Source organism: Phodopus roborovskii, unplaced genomic scaffold (assembly GCF_943737965.1).
Source record: "Phodopus roborovskii unplaced genomic scaffold, PHOROB, whole genome shotgun sequence".
Lineage (NCBI taxonomy): Eukaryota > Metazoa > Chordata > Mammalia > Rodentia > Cricetidae > Phodopus > Phodopus roborovskii.
The window spans coordinates 33,594,997-33,616,987 of NW_026126407.1; the positions used below are offsets into that span (position 1 = coordinate 33,594,997).

The window sequence follows — 21,991 nt, forward strand, 5'->3', positions numbered from 1 at the left end:
CCTAGTATCATAGATACAAGTACCTACTGAATTGGACTAGAGTAAGTAGAGGAAGAGAAAGCACAATAGACTGTTGTTGATCTCTGCCTGGGTAAGCAAGTCCTCCAAGTTCAGCTCCTCCATCAATGTCTGCAGACTTCCTATGCTTTCTGTGCATGTGAACAGAAGTTGCATGCCATGGCAAGAAGACTGCCTCCCACTTCCAGCTTCTTGCCAACAATTCTTGTGGTTTATTTAAGAAGGTCACTTTTCAATGTACAATTTGAATTTTGTTTCTGTCACACACCTCCTGCCCCCTAGGCCCTGCTTCCTCAGCCACGGAAGGAGCCCAGAGTGCAATTATTTGGGTGACAATATTTACCAAGTGTGTTATGAAATGGTGATGGAGGGGATCTTAGTGAAAATAAGTGCGTCCCTTCTAAGCCTTGATTTTCCTGACTGGCATACAGAATGAGGTTATGAGCACAGTTACTGATGTTTAATAAGGACCAGGAGAAACAAATAGGCCAAATAGATGTTTATTCAAGGAGAAATAACTCACAACATAGACAGATGAACACCAGCAGGTTCCTGGTCCCAAAGATGCCTCCGGATGTTCTCCTGTCCCTGTGCTGCAAGCAAGAGCTCTCCGAGCCCCCTCCTCAGACTTAGTTCCCCCAGGTAATATCCGGCCCTGTCTCCACCCCCAGTGGGAGTGGTCTATGCCACAGGTGTGGACAAAATGAATATCTCACTACACCCAGTCTCACTTGGAGTCTCAAGACATAGATTCCAACTTTTGCATCCTTCATCCTCCCAGAAATGTCTGAATCTCATAGTCTCTAAGCCTGCAACAGTGGATCTAGGCAGCTGGGAGGAGAAAGACCTATAGGAGGAGGGATGGGACTACATTGTTGAGAGCTTGGGAAGAATGCTGAATCCTCAGTGGATTCTGGGAGGAAGGCCTATCCTCCAATTTCCTAGTAGGAGCCCCACTCATTGTAATAGAGGCCACTTCATTCATAAGAAATAGCCAACCAATGTGTGAAGAGCAATTCCGAACGTTTTTACTTCTTTCGTCCAAGAGAAGAGATAGTGTGAAGCTATTTGATTGTGAAGAAGCCTCTGAAATGGATAGGAAGAGCCAAGTGTACCCAGACACACTGTGACACAGTTTCCCAGCCAATGGAGCGTTCTCGACAGCTGCAAAAGCAATGGCTACATAAACTTTCTCAAGGAGGGGAGAAACAGAATGTGAGAGACGCTCTTGCAGTAAGAAAAACATAATAAATCCAAGAGCTACACTCAGCCTGGGGGTTTTATAGCCATAGCCAGGCATGAAGGAATGACTTGACTTAACTAAAGCTGTTAATTACCTGGGTGAGATCAAAAGCCCACGTAAGGGAATATATTTATGATGCACCTTACATGATGTACTTCAACTCCTTACCTTTTTTTTTATTAATTGGTTTGATTAAATAGATTTAAAGAGTCTAGGCAAAGCCTTTTAAATCATATTCCATATTGATCTAATGAAATAGTCAATAAATTTACCAACATAGCCCTTTCCTTTATATGGTCTGGAGGAAAATGCTTTGGTGAATGGTTATAACTCAACTCCAAACCTCACTGCTATCCCACAGTGACTCATAGAGAACCAGGGGATGCTGGGAAAATCTTCCAGGCCATTTGTGGGAGTGCTTGAATAAGTGGCTTAACACCTATTTGCAGACTACTCACCACCTTCCACCCACCCCCACCTCTAGCCTTTCATTGCTTCCCTTGAGCCAGACAGGACTACGTATTTTACACATTCTGGGCATCTTTGCTTACCGAATGCCTGTCACCATTTGTTATTACCCCTACTCTTAGTTGCATCATACCACTCATATTTCAGAGCCTCTGGCTTTTATGCATTTACCCATTTAGTTATGTAAATATTGACAAAATGAGGCTCACAAACATAATCAGATGTGTTCAGGTAAACAACAATTCTGCAATGGGGTTTTTTAGCCTCTCAATAAATCTGGACTCAATCATGGACAATTCTCCTGAAATAGCTTTTGTTGTGTCCCTTGTTTGACCTTCTAGAGCAATGGAGGAAGCTGAGATGAGAGGGGGGTAGATGGAGGGAGGAGGGGGTATTTTATGGGAGATTTGAGACCCTGACATTTCCTTACATTCTTCCCCTGAGTGTTAGACAGATAGGATGCCATTGAGGGCAGACATTAGCATTTACACAAGCTGGTTCTACCCTCTGATCCCTAACTCAGTGAACTGTGACCTAAATCAGTAATTAAATAAACCTAATTTGGAGGTATGTCTTTTGTAACCAACACCTGAGTTTTAGCCATTCTCAAGCTAGCTAATTATCTGAGGATGTCCAAAGCCAGGCAGGTGCCTATCTGAGCTATTTTGTACTGAACTTGGTTTTCTAGCCATAAGTAGTTGCCTATCTTCCAGGTAAGAGTTCTTGGATCCCTTTCTCATTTGAGGTCTGCCTGAATCATGGGTTGCTCCTTGTGAAGTAAACTTGGTTCAACTTTACTTGTCTAAAGATTTTGCTCTTCTATTTTTGTATCTTTGGTTAATGATCCCAAAGGTAGGGTAAAAAACAGTGTTCTGGGGACAGGATTTCTTTGCCCTTTGGTATCAAGTAAGGACAGAGGTAAATGTAAAAACCCTTAATGCGTTTGTACAGACAGGGTAGTGTTACTAACTCTGTTTGCCTGTAGGTAATTCTTGCTTTCTTAGTCTGTTTTCCATTGTGATAACAGAATACCTGAGACCAGTAGGTATTTGATAAAGGATAAAGCTAAATATATTTTGCTCATAGGTTGAAAAGTCTGGCAGCATAGTTCTGTCATCTCACACAGTCCCTCTTGCATTGCAAGGACATGGTGGAGGGAGTCACATGACCGAGACAGAGCAAATGTTCCTGCTTGTATCTCTATTCCACTTCTTAAAACACCGTCACAGGGTACCCATGCTCACAACTGTCATCCTACCATAATTATTTGTAAACAGCATAGACTTAAGAACTTGGGAATTAAGTTTCCCAAGCAGAAGGTTTTAGTGGGCATAAGCAAGCCATAGCATCTGATCCCGAAAAAAGGGGAAGAGTCAAGGACCTATGTAGTTATGAGGAACTTGAACTCCTTATTCTTAGAATTAATGTCCAGGCCTCAGCTGTAATGATGGGTTGGTATGAGCTCTGAAAGACGTCCTGGCTGCTTTGGGCTTTAGTCTATTGTATTTTACTTTTAAGCCTCTGGTATCTTGATTTTGTTTCATAGATTTACTGGTGAGTGAGATGTAGAAGAGTCTCACACTGTGGAAGAGGAGGTGAGATGTGGCTGGGTCTGAGTTCTACTAGAAAGGAGGCTCAGAATTTTGTTGCTGAGCTCAAGAGAGCCATTGCATTTGCCTTCTCCATCAGGGCAGTCTGCAGAGACCCAGTGATACCACAGATGAAATGCCTTCATGAATTGGAGTGTTGAACTCACTCGGGGTGTCAGAGAAACCCCTGTAATTGAGGCTTTTCCCTCTCCTCCCCCCTTCCCACCCTCATTCCATCTTCAATTATCTGGGTAATTTGGTCCTGAGGGCATAAATTCCTTTATAACGCAAATCCATTATGCAGAGAAGGATCATCAGGAAATGACTCAGATTGCATCCCAGACTCAGAGCCTAAGGTTTTGGAGCTGATTTGGTCTCCTATTAAGTAGGCCCTGCTCTCCAGTTTCCGTGTAAGCCTGGAGGCTGGACATACACAGCTCTTCCCTCCATCCTCCTTTGTTTTAGCAAGAGCTGTCTGTAGAGAAGCCCCATGCTGGTTCTGGCTGGCTATGGCTTCTGCCCAAGGCCACTGTCACTGCCAGCTTTGCTTGGCCTGTGTCAATGCTTTCATTCTAGCCAAGGAGAGCTGCTGCCAGGCAGGCAGGCATATGCTTTCGCCTTGTCTAGCCATCTCCAGGAGCCAGAGACCTAGGCCTTTTAATTCATCTAAACCTCGGGCCTTCTGGTAGAGAGCTAGTTTTCACTACTGTGCCCTGATGGGAGTTGTGTCTGTCTTGTGGAAGGTCCATGAGCTGCCTGCCTGGGGGCCTACAGGGCACTCAAGCCAAATGCAAATATTTCCAATTTAGGCTTTGGACGTTTGTTAGTGTTCTGGGCAAACTCATTTATCTGACTTTATTCTTTCTAGTTTCCTGGAGCTACTTAGCTTCAGGTACACACATTACCTCTTCTTTGCATTTCTTTCCTTTGGTAGTTACTGTCCAAAGAAGGGATGCCTGGGGTGGAGAGGGGGCACAACCTAGCAAGGGACTTGGATTTTGGCCTCAGGGATACATGTGTCTATTGCTTTTCATTGTCTTTCCTCCCCATCATGTGAATGTACCAGGACAACAGAGATTCCCAGGAATCTCAATGGAGTAAGTACTCGATTAGTAGCCAGAGTAGGTACAAAAAAGGCTCACATCCCACTCTAGGTTTAGTGGCTTTGTGACTTTTTAAAGTCATCACTGTTCTGAATTTGTTCCATGTAATTTGGTTGTAGAATGTGTATGGCCATATAGAAAAGTAGTTGGCACAGCCCTGTGCTTCATATATGTTGTCATGAGTAAGGTGAATTATTTGAGGGTAAGGGTTTCTTTTCTGTGTTTATTCAGCAACTGTTTACTGAATATCTAATCAATGGCAGCTACTGTTCTATGCAGGAGGGATTTGAAGGGGTTTGTAATATATGGTTCATACTTTCTGGTGGTCAAAGATAGTCAATAAATACACAATATGTAGTATATCAATCTATACATTTAATCATATAGTGCTTTATTTTTTTTCCACAAATTTGTTTAATCAAATGGAAATGCCTAGCCTTATTGTTCTCCATTTCCCAAGCCCTAGGACAGGTATTGCACATAGTAGATGCCCAATAGCTGCTTGTGGATTGAATACAACTCTCCACATGGTGAGTAGACACAGTGGATTGGTACATGTGATCCCACTGTTGGGAACAGGAAAGATGCCTTCCTGTTGTGCTATGTTCAGCCCCAACACAGGGCCCAAGAACTGGATTTCCCACAGATTCCTAAGGTCTATGGACTATATAGGACATTTGCTGAATTTTCTTCACTGTAAGACGAAAAAGAACCTCCATAGTATAAAGTCCTAGGCTTTATGGCAATTCCTAGATCATGATTCTTTACATATTGGCAAGGATATATGTGCATGCACACACACACACACACAGAGACAGAGACAGAGACACACAGAGAGACAGACAGACAAAAAGAGACAGAATCTTTATACATGACCCTGTGGGTGGGTGAGTGCATGTGTGTACTCATGGGTGTGGCAATAGAGGTTATCCTCATTGGATGCCAATCTTCAGGAGCTTTCCATCATGTTTCTTGAGACATGATTTGCAAATAGGCTAGGCTGGCTGGCCAGTGTGCCATATGTATATACTGTTTCTACCTCCTACCTCCCTGGTTCTGTGAATATAAAAATGTGCCACCATGCCTGATTTTTTTAAAGTGGATTTTGGGAATCAAACTCAAGTCTTCATGTGTCTGCAAAGCAAGCACGTTACTGATTAAGCTGTCTGTCCAGTCCTCAGGTTTTACATTTTATGTGTGCATTTTTGCATTCTTTGCATCATAGCATCTTACCTACTCTGTTACCTACACACCCTTATTGCCATCACATATATTCAGCAGGCTAGAAAACTGAGGCCCAGCAAGAAAAAATTCACCAAATTCAGAGGGTTTTTTCTGAGTGATATACAATGTAGGAATGCCATTTTCATACTTCAAGCTTTTCTGTCTAGACTGTGCAGCCTCTGAGGTGATTGGAGCAGAAGAGGACCTAGTAGCTTTGCCCCATGTTCCTGTTGTCAGGATTGCACATCCACAGAAAATCTCTTACTCTTGACTTCTCCCTTTTTCCTTATGCCTCTCCTCCCCTTCCTTTCCTTCCTTTTCTTTCCCTTCCCTTCTGTTCCCTTTCCTTCCTCTTCCTCTTTCCCTTCCCCTTCCTTCCCCTCCCTTCCCTTCTCTTCCCTTTCTGAATTCCCTTTCCCTTTTTTTCTCTCCCTCCCCTACCTTTTCCTCCTCTCCCATCCTGTTCTTTGTCTTCCTCTCCTCCCCTCCTCTCTGGTCCCTTTGCTTCCATCCCTTCCTTTCTTCCCCTTTCCTCTCCTCTTCTTTCTTCCTCCCTCTCCCTTCCTCTCCCTTTCTTTCCTCCCCTCCTTCCCTCCCTTCCCTCCCCTCCCCTTCCTTTGTCTTTGTACTTTTGTTATATGAACTAAAGTCTGTGGTTCCTGCCCCAATTACACATCACTCTTAAGTCTGCTTTTATTATTTTGGACATACTGCCCATTTCTTTCCCAGCACATCAATTAATCAAGCTGGAATGGTCTTGAAGGGAACCTTTGTGCAGCTACAATTTGGAAGGTGTTGAAGTATTGGTCTTCTAGCTTTCAGAACTGATTCCCCCAGCTATAAGCCAGCTCATTTGAGGAAATCTATTCTATCTGCCATATGAGGGTGTCTATTTCCATGCCCAAAAGGGATGTGGTCCTTATTGCATCTCTCCGTGGAGTAAAGGGAAGAGATGATTTTCAGAATAACTTCCCTAAAGATAGTCTTATGTTAGGATTCTGGAACTTAAAAATAACATGGAAGCTGCACATAGATCAAAAGTGGGATAGGAGTTTAAGGCTGGTAATTACTATCCTGTCCAAAGTCACAAAGACAGTAAGTTTAACATTGCATCACCTAGAAGAAGAGCTAATGCTCCATGCAAACTCTTGGGAATAAAATACTGATGAGAATTTTTGAACCATTAAGAAGATGATTAGTGGATTGGAGATTTCATTGCCTGTTTTTGTTTTGTTTTAAAGATAACATTGGTGATTTTTCTCTGATGTTGTGGAAGGCACGGGCAGTTGGGTTCAGAAGAGACCCCAAAATGTGGAGTGTGAGCTATGGTCAGCCTGGGCTAAGAGGAAAAGCAGAAAATTTCATGATTTGGTTGGTGCATTTGTTCTTTTCTTTCTAGGCTGAGAAACTGTCATGTTGAGTGTGTGTTATGATGTAAATGCAGTCTCTACCAGGGGCTGGCAGATCCTGTCAGCCTGGTACCCTCCATCAGCTCCCTGTTGTACCATACACTCCGCTCACCCACTCTGTTCACATTAGCCTGCTTCCCTTCATCAGTACCCAGTCTAATCCCCAGTATGCAATCTGTCCACACTGGTCACTCTTGACTCTTTCTGTGGTGAGGTGGTTCCTGACTAGGGGTGCCTTTTTCTCCTGGAGACACTTGGTGGTATATAGAGATGTTTTTGATGGCTATGACTAGAGGTGATTTTGTCATGGGCAGTGAATGGGTAGAGGCTAGATATACTGAAGAATAACCCACAAGTGGGGCAATCTGTAGCAGAATATGATTTGATGATTGTAAATCATGCTAAGAAGCCCTGTTCACCTTAGCATGAATGCCCATCTCCCTTGGAACTCATCTCTCCACCTCCTCAGAAGTAGTCTTGGTCCATTCTGACTCCCTTTCTCTCCTATGTGACTTTAACCCTGCCCCCAAATTTACTTTTGTCCCTTTAAGCTATTTGTTATTTGCCTTCTTCTCTAGAGCATGAGCTGTCCTTGCCGAGTGATCCTGACTAGCTTCTTTTGTTTTTCTCATTCTTCTGCAAACTAAGACTCATGTTTGGCACATAGCAGAGACTTTCACACATCACTTCATAGAAAGGAAGAAATTAATGAAGGCAGGGAAGAAGAGATGTGGGAAATAGAGGATTAATGTCTGGCTAAGATACTGAAAAGACTAAGAAATCTTCTGGAAGAAAAAAAAAAATGAAAAACAAAAACCAAAACAACTGCTTCAGTGTTCCAACTATTAATACCAGAAAGGCCTGAAGACAAACATGCTTTTACCATCGCATGCAGCTGGCCATAAGAACACTTATCTTTTGATGATTATCTCTGAGGAATCATGGATGTGGGCACTGTGCATGGCTGTCAGGATGGTACTACGTGTTCAGAAGCCCTCTGCAAGAGTTTGGGGTTCTGTCAGTTTGTGAATAGCACAGGTGGAATGCAGCAGACTATCAGAGCTCGCTCTCTGCCTGAGTGTGGGTGACTGTCCTCAGATCCGATGAGATTCTTCTTTGTACCCTGAGGTCCACGGGGCTGCCCTCCACTCACTTCCTCCATTTCAGCGGTTCACCGATGTTTTCACACTGTCTGAGGCAGCTGCTTTCATGCCGATGACACACTGAGCTTCCTCTTGGCCTTGTGCCACCATTTATGAATAGTTCAAACATATATTAAGAGAAGACCCTGTTAAAATGTTGCTTGGGCCACCAGTTGTGAAATAGAATAAATTCAGTGAAGGCTGGGTAGGGTGGGTGCATGCTTTTAATTCGGAGCTCAGGGGGAAGAGGCAGGTGGGTCTCAGTCTATATCACAAATTCCAGGCTGTCCAAGGCTACATAGTGAGACTGTCTCTAAAGGGAAAAAACAAACAAAAACTCTTTTGAGATAGATATTGTAGTCCCTGGAATGAAGACACTTGAATCTAGATTTTATTATATATAAAAGGACAGCAATGACCTTACAATCCCTGGGTGGGAGTGGTATTACAAGACATATTTCAATTCCCCAGAAAAGCACATGTTTCACACACACACACACACTTACACACACACACACACACACACACACACAAAAAAAAAAAAAAAAAAAAAACCTTGACTTCATCCACTTTGCCTCTGGTTTCCTACTGAGCCTTTAAACCCTGGACCTTTCATCATCCTCCCATCCCCCACTCCTAGCCTCCCTCTGTATCCCCTAATTACATGAGCTTAACTTCCCCTGACCTACAGAGAGTCAAGAAAAATTGGCATATAAAGCCCTGTTGTATTTTGTTCTGACCTATGGGGTCCTTTAAATGAAGCCTGAATACAGTGCAGGGTTTTGAGCTGCTAATGTCTGGACACCCATAAGAAGCATAAATCTCTCCAAACCCAAAGGGGCCTTGAGTGTGGTGATTTCCAAGCCTCTTGGATTTGTGACATCTAGAGGTTTGATTTGCTAACACCTCCTTCCTCTCTTTTAAAGTAACAGGTGTGTTGTGTGTTGAGTCATTCCTTATTTATACCTTTTCCTTAACATTTTGAGGGTGGGAAAAGAGTGAGGGACTTCCTTTCTTGATTTTTTTTTTTTATGTGTCTGAGCTGTGTTCTTTGGGGTTAACTAAGTTTGAGTTCTCCCTATACACCTCCAGCCCCATTACAGCTACAGCGACTCTAGCTAATTCACCATTGCCATCTTTGAACTGTTGCTTTAAATCTTCTTGTAGGGCACTCCACCATATCCTGTCCTGCATTGCTCTTGATTTTTCTTTATGTTGTGAGAAACATCACCCTCAGATTTCACCTAGTCCTAAACCAAGAAAAGATAATGCAATATTATTTCAGATATCCTATGGTAGGGTAGGGACAATCTGGGTTTATAATCCAGTATTTATTGGGTAACTTCATGAAGAGAGATGCAAATCTGACCCATGGTGGCTTAAGAGCCTCTGAAATTATATGGAAAGATCAGCAATAACCACACTGTTAGGTACCACAGGGGTCAATTCTCTGAACCGGGAGGGAAATGACATCTTGAAAAATGGAACTGGAGAGCATCAAGCAGTGCTTTTTAGATACACTGTATCCAGAAACTGTCAGCTAATTATTCCTGGCCCATGTGTCTACTCTTTGATGATGGCAAGGATGAGTGTGATCTCCTGGAAGTCTTAGTCTCCCTGGCTGCCACCAGTGCTCATGGGCCTCCACCCTTCCTCTCTAGAGCTCCATCCCTCACAAGAAGTGTGGAAGAAGACATCACCCCTACCCACACCTCATCCCTATACAGAGTCTCCAAATGGGGGAAATTTTGCTTTTTTGCTCATATCTCTCAGGGTTGTTTTCAGTTTACATTTTGAATTCTCATTTCAAGGGTTCTGGGTGGGGTGGGGTGGAAATCTCTTAACGAGATTGAGCTAAGATAATGTTTAAGAAGTGTTTTATTATGTGGCATGCTTGGATCTCTCTTTGGGTCTGTAGTTGATCAAGGGTCTGGAGCTTGCTTTCAGCACCACGAATGCTGCCCTCAGGATGGACTTGGGTAGTTTCCCCACCCTTTTAGAGGGTAACCTTTCATTGACTCTCATTTGGACCCTAGTTCTGTGGCACTGAGGCCTTGTTTTACTAGAAACCTCGGCTGATAACTCCCTACCTATACTAACTATTTCATAAGGGCAACTTCCTTATTCCTTGTATCGCCTACCTACTCTGGTTGGTCACAGTTAGTCTGGGTAGGGACGGCCATATGGGCAAGATTGCCCACAACACAGTGCAATGTGAGAAACAGGCTGGGAAAATCCAAGTGTCTCCTTGATAAGTGTGAACTGAAAAGTTGAGAAGCCCCAGGCAGCAGGAAGCAGTGGCAGCAGCATGCTCCAAAGTTGGAGTGATGGCCATTCAGAGTTATGAACAAATAGTATTTAGGATAGAGACAAAACTGTGAAGAAGGAAAGGTATTGCTGATGGACACACCCTGACAGTGTGAAGTCTGTAGAGATGATTCAGCTTCTAGCTACAAATCTATCTCCTCCTTTTGCCCCATACTGAGAAGGTATCCACACAATTAAGTCCTCTTAAACAAAACTGTCCCTAGATACTAAAAAGACCTGACCCTGTTATTCACCTAATGCCCACTGGCCATATGATTAGCACCACTTCTCATGGGAACTCTTTGGTTTCTTACAAGGGTATAACTTCTAGTGGCTGATCTTGAGTCTTCAAAAAAGGTGGGCCTACCAGGCAATTTGAAAACACAGAATCATTTTGCTTGAATGACCAATGCTAGTCTTTACTTATGGACAAGAGCAGGTTTCTTATGAAATAGCTCAAGCCTTATAGTAATTCTCATCCATATTGACCACTTCTCTATCAACAGAGGCCTAGCCTTTTTGACTGTGTCTGAGAAATGTAGGTTCTGTCCCACCCGGTCCCACAACCATTGTTGGCTCAGGATTTTTATTGGTTAAGCATTCTCTTAATTATTAACCCATTTATATTAATCTGAGTAGTTCCACGTGGTTTTAGCTTACCAGAGAATGCCTGAACCTATTACTCCTTCAGCTACTACATGGCATCTCCCTGGTGACTCATTTTCCGAGTCTGCTCCCCAGAATTCTCCTCATCTGGTTGCCCTGCCTATACTTCCTGCCTGGCTACTGGCCAATCAGTGTTTTATTCATCAACCAATAAGAGAAACATATAGAGAGGGACATCCCCCATCAGTAGGCAACCGTTTTAGAGCATAGATCTGAGAGTAGAACCTAAAGGCTATCCCAAGAGTCCATGCGTTCTCTCAAGATTTGCCATTCCTGGAGAAAAAAAAATGTGCCTCTGAGAACTTGCTGGTCCTCCGAGGATAGCAGCTGAGTTGTAGAACAGCGCCAGCTAGTACAAAGACCTGCAGCCCTAGGTCATCATTGTACCAGGCTTGTGGATCTGTGAGTGCTGGCAATGGCTTATAACGTCATGTGAATGAGATCTTGTTGTTGTTAGACAACCATATCTGGCTAATGTCTGTTTCCTGCAACTTTCTTCTTGTTTTGTCCTTTCTCTCCAGCTGACTGTCGTTTGTGGCTCTTTCTCAGTGTCAACGAGGAGCTCCTCTCACCTTGCCCTTGATATTTGGATCATTTGAGTTATTTTTAGTTAAATAGCTGTGTGTGTGTCTGTCTGTCTGTGTGTGTGTGTGTGTGTGTGTGTGTGTGTGTGTGTGTGTGTGTGTGTCTGCCTGCCTGCCTGCCTGTCTGTCTCTGTGTGTCTGTCTGTGTATGCATGCATGTGTACATTCTCCTTGAGTGATTGGCACACCTCTGACTTAATGTTGGTTCTGAGTCATTGGATTTCAGGGTTTTATTCTTAGTTTATGCTTTTCTTATTCATATCTTACTCATGGATGAAGGTGTCCATTGGTCATCTCCTCAATGTTCTTGAAGGCTCCTTTGAAACCATGTATTCAGATGGCATTACTTACCTTTTTTTTCTAGCCTCAATATGGTGTTTTTCCTTATTTTTGCTCAGGTGGCTAGCACTATCATTTGATTAGCTGTACAAGCCAGATATCAGATTTCACCTTAACTTTTCTTGCTACATGCATGACTTTACTACGTACTTGGTAACCCACTGCCAATTTCTGATTCTAAATGGTTTTCTCAATTGACTACAATTCTGTCTCTAGTGTTGATGACTACAGGTTAAGTTTTTGTCCTCTTTTATCCAGCAATCTTTTTTTAAAAGAAGTTCTAGTATAGATGTTTTTGTCCTCTTACCATCTATGGCCTTGTCTCCTGATGAAGCTTTCAGAATGATCTTCCTAATAAGTCATATGTGAACATGGTGCAAGTGTCCAATAGCTTCTTTCTATTTCCTTCAGTACCAAGTCCAAACATCTTACCTAGGCATATACATTACTTTATGACCTCACCTCTTAGGCTTTTTGCCATAATGAACCAAATAGAGGGGTGTTCTCAATCCTGAAGGGAGTAACTTACGTGGATGTTAAGCCCTTGTATGAATCCAGGGACTTGTTCTAACTGAGGTATTAAGGGAGTGACGAAAAGATGGACACATGGATGCATGCATAGACAAGCTGGGGTTGGGTGGACTGGGCTCTCTGATTGACAAAGAACCCAGGTTTATTATACACAGGTGAATAGAGAGGCATGGCTATTTTTCACAGCCAAATCCAGGAGACAGCTTGAGCAACTCTAGGAGCAGTCTCCGTAGCAGAGAAATCTTTAGGCTGTGAACATGGGGGTGGGGAGATAGCATGGAGGGGACAGAAAGCTGTGGTGGACATTTTCAGTGCACACTATCACGTTCACACTTGGACCAACAGGGGGTGGGGGGGCTGGTATTGTCATTTACCTGAGCCTATCCCAGGGAAGGTTTTGTGCTTTCCATGTGTCTGAGGCCTTAATCTTTGACATGGTGGTGCCCATGTCAACAGCACACATTCATTCAGGACTTTGTCTGCTCTTCATGTATGGAAAAACACTTGGATAACAAGCACACACACACACACATACACACGCATACAATTGCTACCTAACCTATGATGTGGTAAAGGAAAAGAGAGAGGTTCCTGATTCCCAGGCCCAGTCAAGACTAGAAGGCTACATCAAGTGGCAATGAGATCTGAAGGGGAAAGAATGGCTGGCCAGGCAGAGGACTTGCATGGACTGAGAGGTACAAACACTTTGTGCTTGAGGAATTAAGATCTCATAGTAATAGAGCAGTAATAGTGCATGTGCTGGGAGTGGAGAGATGGCTCAGTGTTTAGGAGCACTGGATGCTGAGGTCTGGTACCCAGATCCCAACTGTCCTTAACTCCAGTCTCAGGAGCTCTGTTGTATTTTTCTGGCTTCCATTATGTTTGTGGTGCACAGACATACATACAGGCAGAACACCCATCCACATAAAATAAAATATGTTTGAAAAATGGAAGTCCTCATGGGTAACTACAGGCCCTTTGAAGCATATGAAAAAGTCTGGCCTCTCTTAGATGAGATTAGATGCTCTACTGATGAGCAAGATTGAAATGCTGATGAAGCCAATGCAAGTATAGTCAGAATAATTTCTATTTGGGAGTTTAAGACTCATTCACACCTCATATTTATAGTCTTAAAAATGATTGCAGTAAATGACTCTGAAGTGAATTTTTATTGACTCTGAGTAAACAGGTCAAGGGACCATCTGGGGGTCATTTGGACTGTACCCCTGCCTTCAGGAAGGATCTTCAGTAAATCTCCCCTGAACGATGCATGTTTGTTGCCAAAGGTATTCAGCAATAGAGGAGTAATCACCGCCTTTGTTGACAGATTTAGAGATGTTTTGCCAAACACTATCTTAAAATACTATGATTAGATGTAATTTTGCAAAAATGAGTCTGTAATGGAGGTGATTCACTTGCTGTTATCAGCTGAGGAGTATCTTGTATTTACAGTTTATTTAATTTACATTTGATTAATTTGCACTGAGTGCAAGCAGTTACTCTATAATTATCTCTTTGTCTACAGCAGGATACATGCAAAATAATGTTTGGAAGATTGTGAAGTCAGAAGATGTTAGCAGAGAGAATGCCCCTGAAATAATCTCTCATATCGCCTTGCTCGGCAAAGCACACCCTTTATGACTCCAGTTCTGAGGAGCTTTGTACTTCTGTATCCCCCACTTGCTTGAACACAAAACATCACTTAGCTCTCATTTTCACAATTTAGGTTGTTGTAAACAGCAAGTTTTGTTTGTCTAGTTCTGCTAAATCCATCATCATTAGGCAAAGCTGTTCTTCTAAACATAGTTTTCAGGAAATCACACACAGAGATCTATTATGAACACCTCCAAGATAACAACTGTGTTCTCAGGCTGGGTATAGCACAGTTGGTAGAATGCTTTCCTAGCTTGTGTGAAGTCCCAGGTTCAATTTCCAGTGTCTGATAAGCTGAGTATGGTGGACTGTGCTTGTAATCCCAGCAGTGAGGAATTAGAAGCAAGGACATGAGGTCATCCTTGCATAGATAGCAAATCTGAGGGTAACCTAAGATACATAAGATCCTGTCTGGAAAAAAAGATAAGAAAAAGAAAAAATATCACTGCATTCCCTTCAGTCATATGTCTCTTTAATCTTTCAGAATGCATTGCACACTTAGGAAATTGTGTTTGATGGCACCTCAAAATGCATTGCCTACATACATTGTTAACTAGGAATCGATCAAGGCAATGTAGTTCTTGGACAATGTGTCTCTTGCACTAAGAATGGTTTTAAACATTTTTGAGTGTTGGAAAGCATTGACAAGAAGGACAGTTGATGACATGTGACTGTAACATGAAATTCAAATTTGGGAATCCATGAATAGTTTTACTGGGATACAACTACATCATTCATTTACATACAAACTCTGAAGGCTTTTATCCTGCATGAACACAGTGAGCTGTGCAGTGGCGACAGTCTGGTCTGCCATGCTTTGGATATTTATTATCTGGCCCCTTACAGAGAATGTTTGCTGATCCCAAGCCTGACGTAATTGTGGTAATCTCATTTCCCTTGTGAATGATTGGTTTGAGAATGAGCATAAAACCCTAATCCTGGGAAATGGAGAATCAGAAGTCTGATGGGGCTTCTGGGAAAGGTTTCTAGGGTTCTGTAGGAAACACAGGAGAGGAGACAGTTTCTTCTTCTTTTGTTGACTCCTGGGTGACAGTGTTGGTGCTGTGGTAACCATCTTGTGGCTATAAAGTCTCTGGCTTGAGGGTGAGAGCCTGCTCAGCTTAGGATGACAAAGGGGACCTTATAGGAAGTACTTGCTTCTCCATACCAATGCTGAACCCTTGAATGAACTTCGAGCCCCATCCTGTCTTTGTGCTTCTGTGCTTAAGCTCCTGAAAAGGACCCTGTGAAGCATGAGCCATTATGCCTGATGTTGAGAATACAGCAATGCAAAATAAGATGAAATAGCATCCCCATTTTCTCCTTAATCTATCAGGAGATGCAGTTTGTGAAATTGGGACAAGGAATATTTGTGGCTATCTTGGGGAGTCAGAGAACTTTACAGAGATGTTGACATTTAATCTGATAATTGGACAATGATTTGGATTTGATGAGAGCAATTCACAGGGACCGATCAACATTCAAGACAAAGAGAATCCATAAAAGGGCACAGGACAGCCGAAAGAGGATGGTGTTTGCCACTGTGGTGGCTGTGAAGAGGGACTGCTGTTTCAGATGCTGCTGAAGCCAGGGGGTGGGGGGCACAATCTGTATTCTTCATCAAATGTGCTTTTGTGACAATTGTTGTTAGTCAAACATCTGCAGATGAACAACCGTCTAAAACCAGGGCTGAGGCTGGAGAGGTCAGTCAGAGGACACAGGTTCAGTTCCCAACACTCATACCAGTTAGCTCACAACTGCATGTAATTTGAGTTCCAGGGGTAGCTGATGCCCTCTTGTAGTTTCTGTGGGCATTTTGTACACATGTGACACACACACACACACACACACACACACACACACACACACACACACCAGTTTTTAGGAAACAATGTCAATACTAGAGAATTGGTGTTAGTAGCAGGTGTCATCCATCAAGTACTTATAAGGTTGTTTTTACAGTAAGATCTCACTTCCATCATTGTTTGGTAAGAGGATCATAAGATGAGCTCAGCTATAGTTAACTAGGCAGAGTCAACTTAAGACCTGTCTAGTTCCACATAGCAAATATAGAAGAGGGAACAAATGTTTAGACATTTTAATTCCATACCAGTGTACTGGGATTATGGACAAAAATCTCTGAGCCCTGTGGCTTACAGTATGCTAAGTCATATGTTGGGTACCCTGAAGGTTGTGTGACTCTTGTTCATCATGTACAAAATTTTCAGGATCTACAACACAGTTGCATTTCAGGGGGCCTTGGTTTCTATTTCTTAAGGAGACTACAAATATTAAAAGAGAATATGGAGGTTGCATGTGTTGACTTAGTCTTGCGGTTTGAACTTAGCTATGCCAATTGGGCACTTTGGGTAACACAGTTTGTACAAGTGAAGCACTCACAATTTATTTGGTCTTCCCCAATTTAGATTATTTGGTATCTTTATTTAACCCTAGATTATTTATATATGTATAAATGTACTTTGATAACATCCCTCCTATACTGTACTCTCTTGACCTCTTTCTCCTCCCACTGAACACTCTCTTTCCCTAAGTCCATCCCCTAAATTTCATGTCTTTTGTGTGGCCCCCTGCATTTAATTAGGGTTGCCTGCATGAGCATGGGTAGGAGTTGGGGATGGGAGATAGTTTGAGGAGGGCAACTTACAGTGACTATACCACTTCAGAATGTGACCTCTAACCTCCAGCGACTATTAACTACCTATAACTCCTCAGTGAGTGCTGGGGCCTTTCAAGCCCCCCTCCTGCTCATGAGGAAATATTAATGGGCCCATTTGAAGATTTTCTTTAACGGCCATGTGTGTGCAGCCTAACACTCAGTTATGCTATAATACATAGTAACCATGTAAACTGTACCCTACATATACATGTCCTAAAATGCAAGTTTCATGTTGCCCCAGTTTATAACAAGGAGAGAAAGGAAAACTTGTAATTCAGAGGTAAGGGCAAGTAGCTGGAACCTATGAAACATAGAACAAAGGCTGAGCTGTCAAATGTCAGCTTGTCAAAGGCAATTAAGAGTCATTTCAAACAAGTGAGGCTGATAGGAAAATGAACAGGAGGAAGGAAATTCTCCGGGGCCACAGGGGAGAAAAAGAACACACTGGTAGGATGGGAGGTGGGACACAACCTAGAAAAATCTCTATGGTTGGATCTCAACAGTGTGGCATGAGTTCTCAAATGGAGTGGGGACCAAGAGGGAGGAAAGGTATGGCACTGTGGTCCTGTGAAGCCTCCATGAAACTTCCAGATAGTTGGACATTCATATCTCAACTTGGCCACTATACTACACAGGGTGGTGAACAGGCTCTTGGGAGCCATCCTTGTCTATAAGACGAATCCCATTAGAACATCTAAACCTGCAGAGTTGAAGGAAGGATAGAGTGAAATCATTTAACCAAATATTTTACCTTGCTCTACAAACACGACAAACTGTTCAATAAATACTAGTGATGTTGAAGTCACTACCGTCCAGTCAGGAGATGGCTAATCAAGTCTTTCATTCTCCTTTCAGGGTCTTCCTCACCAGCTGGGCCTCGGACACTTACTTAGGGTAGGCGCTTGGAGATACTTTTTGAATGAATGAATGGCTCCTTTTTCTAGATTTACTATTATTGCATTGTTGGTCTGACCACTTCTGCAGTTGATTTGTGCATTTTTCTGCAAGGGAATATACAGTGGTGAGAATTTTAATGCATGAGTGGTTTGGACAACAGCCCCAAATGTCTTATTTTTACTACATATTATTATAGCACTACATTCATGGCTAGGGGTCAGCTGCCATTTCCTGAGCTTTATAACATGCCTGTTTTAATTAACATCAAGCTGAATTTTGGCAAACAGGTGGTCAGCCCAGATGTGAATGTTATTTTTAAAAGTGCCTTATGGCTGTTAAAATCTCTCTTTTTAAAAAAAGCAAAACCTACTATATGAGTGTGGGCATGTTGTGGGGGGAGGGAACAGCAGAGCAGTAAAATCTGAAGCACTGATTATCTCAGGCTTTCCTTAGGCAAGCTTCAATGGCAACAAGCAGCCTTCAAAATTATTAAAATGTGTGTACATAAGCCACGGACTAATAAATTAAATGAAAGCCAGAATTACAATAAAAATGAGGTGGCCACACACTGGATAGATAAAAAAAAGCACACAGAGAGGTTACATATGCTTTATGGGGCTTAGAAAACTAAGTGGGACAGTCTTGAGTGTCAGGGCACAGGACTGCAGTTCATGTGGGTTTCTACTCTTAGAGATATGACGGTATGTTTGCATGTGTGTGAATGGACTGAGGTCACAAATGACCCCCTGCCTCTTCCTTACACATACACAGATTTATAAGCTCAGTTATGGTATGTATAGTTAAATAAAATTCATTTCCTCTCTTGGGGCCTTATTTTTTTCAAATTTGTGTGTGTGTGTGTGTGTGTGTATGTGTGTGTGTGTGTGTGTGTGTGTGTGTGTAAATGTGCTGGTGTGTGCAAGCCACAGTGCCTGTATGGAGGTCAGAGACCATCTTTTCACCTTGTTTCTGAGATAAGTAAGCCTTGTTGTTTTTGCCACTGCACACACATGGCTGGCACACACATTGCTTCCAGGCAACTCTATCTCAGGTTTGAATCTCCTGTGTCAATGCTGGGATTACAGATGTGTGCTACCACACGTAGCTTTTTACAGAGATCCCGGTGAGGAACTCAGGATGTCAGGCTTGCACCTTTAGTCACGGAGCCATCTCCCTGGCACTACTCTTTCATCCTTTTTGATACTCACTTCTTTATCCCATCCTAGGGCTGTGACTTTGACCTTCTTCATGGTTTCTTAAGTCCTCATTTCTTTCCATTATCACTCTGTGTATGTTATCATTCTCTCAGTCTGGGTCACAGGAGTGGAAACAGTCTGGTCCAGCTGCATCCTTTTTGCCTGCCTCTAAATCTGTTAACTACAGACCATGTGCAGCATTATTTATTTGAAATGAACTATAAACATATCCTTGCTCTTGTTAAGACATCTTATGGCATTTAGTCATCTCACTGAATGAAGTCAAAATTCTTTATCATGGCCTTCAAGGTCTGGGAAACCTTGGCCCTGCCTGTCCTCCTCCCATAATCGTCTGGATTTCTGTGCTCAAAATGTTCTGGGTTTTTTTCTGCTTTGTGAATCTACTATAGTCTCCACTGACAGAACCTTGGCATATCTTGTCTCTTTTATTTCCTCAATTGGACCTAGGATTCCTTAGTCTGGGTACAGTTCTTCGATGAAAAGGCATGTATGAATTCAAACATCACTAGGGAAAGGAGAGCATCCAATATACAAAGGTCTTAACAGCATGCTCTGCTTTTCTTATGAACATATTTTGATACAGAGGAAGATCCCATTAGAACCAGTGACTGAATTTCTAGCCATCATTCAGGAACATTGACTCCATAATAATTCCGAGTTATGTATACCTCCCAATTCTCCAAATCCTTGCTCTATATAGTATGGAGTAAATATTATCATCACCCCCATTACATAGGTGACTAATAGAGACTAAGAAAAATTGAATAATCCCTTCAGGTACACACAAGATGTAAGTCTCTCCCTCACCATAACTGTATGCCTGAGGCAACTACATTCCAGATGTTAGTCTCTTTTCTTCACTATAACTGTGTACTGGAGACAACCATGTTTTCAAGAGAAAAGGCTCATTCTGGGTCAGGGTTCTGGAAGTTCCAAGATTAGAAACCCTCGGTTGTGGGCCTCTGTGTAGTAGAGCGAAATACTTAACATATGAATAAGGAAACAAAAGAAACATAACCAGCTATATGGGAAGTGGGTTCTCAAATCCCTTTGTGGCAACATATCCTTGAGAAACCTAGGAACTTTCTACTTGACCTGACATCTTGAAGATCCACAGCTTTCCTCATAGTCTTACTCTGTGGCCCAAGGCTTTGACTTGGGAACATTTTACAGGGACACTCATCCAAACCGCCGTATCCTGCTAGTTCCTGTTCTGGATTCAAATGGAAGCCCCATTTGATTCTAGAATTACATGCATATTAATGTTTATTTATATTTTGACACTCAATATATTTTGGTCATACTCTTTCTCATCCCCCAATTCCTCCTAGATCCTCACCACCTCCTTGCCCACCCAATTATTTTTAAAAAAAAAAAAAAATCATAAAAACAGAGGTCAAAGCAATAAGACAAAAATACTAATCCCAAAACAAAACAAAAAGTTCACAAAAAACACGGAGTTCCTGTTTGTGTTGGTCAGTTATTTCTGGACAAGGGGCCTGTCCTATAGTGTGGTTGATCTGCTCAGTGAAGCTCTGCCAGCAGGTGTCAGTTACAAATAGCTTCTTTGTAAGGGGTGGGACATTGAGTGCAAGTCTGTCTGTTGTGGCTCAACTCCAACCCTGTGGAAGAAGGAAAAAAAAAAAAAAAAAAAAAAAAGCACAAGAGTAGGGGCTTAGATGGCAATTCCAGTAACTATCAAGGCTCAGTCACATACCCAGAGTGGAGCCTTGTGACTTGTTGGCTTGGTTTTAGAAAAAAGGTCCTCCCATAAAGCTGGCCTCAGCATCTTTTTCTCAGCCTCCAGTCCTCTGCAGAACAGGTAATAGCCTCCTTCAGGTAGAATTTCCCAAGGGAAGCTCCCAGCTCAGTGGATGACTCTAACGAGTATGGTTTTTCCACCCGCCGCCCGGTCTTGTTCCAACACTACGCCGCCCCAAATAATGCACAGAGACTCTGTATTAGATATTATGCTATTGGCCAGGTACTAGTTTCTTATTGGCTAGCTCTGCCTTAGTTATTAACCCATTTGTGTTAATCTATGTATGTCCATGTGTTCTTCTTACGGGAGCCTGCTGCTGCATACTGCTCTCTCCAGACTCTCCATCTTGACCCCTCCTTACTACTTCCTCCTTGTCTCCTAGTCCCTCCTATCTTCCTTTCCTATTGGCCAACAGTGATTTATTTATTAACCAGTATGAGAAACATATATACATAATGGCATCTCCCATCATCTCCTCTTTTCTGTTTAAATAAAAAGAAGGGTTTTAACCTTAACATAGCAAAATATATCACATAACAGTTATCAAATAAGAATCACAGTTAAGACTATTTAGTCCATTAACATTTATCAAGATTTAAGAAACTATTCCATCATCTATTCCATCTTTGTGAGCCTAAAGTTCTATATGTAACTTATCTTTAATCCTGACTAAGGAAAACTATAACCATAAGTATCTGTCTTCAACTCCATCAAAGACCACAGAAGGATAATATATAAACTCTAGAAATGACAAGAGACAACTCACTGCCTGGTCACCCGAAGTTCTTTTGTAATCTTCCATCTTCAGCCCATAGGCCATAGTGTGTCTGGCAGACTCTTCAGCAAAGCAGGAAACTTTAAACTGTCTTCTTGTATTGGCAGTTTTTCGGTCACTTTTCTCTGTGTCCTGCAGACTGTCTGGCAGACTCTTCCATGAAGCAGGACCATTGTAGCAATGTCCATCTTGAATCAGCAGTCACTTTCCTGTGGGTCCTGAATATCCAGTTTATACAGCATAAAGTCAAACAGTCCAGACAAGAGCAGTATCTTGCCCAAATGGCTAGTCTTGACATATTGGAAGTAAACTCCATAACGAGTTTCTTCAATGTCCATCTTCCTTTTTGACGAAGGTGGTGTTGCCAGGAGCATTTATGTCTCATTG

At 42.3% G+C, this 21,991-nt stretch overlaps 1 protein-coding gene across 2 annotated transcripts in view; it reads right to left on the reverse strand.

Moving 5' to 3' along the window:
* Window positions 1-21,991, reverse strand: part of Adam19 (ADAM metallopeptidase domain 19) — a 1,172,352-nt gene that overhangs the window by 607,201 nt on the left and 543,160 nt on the right. The window lies entirely within an intron of this gene.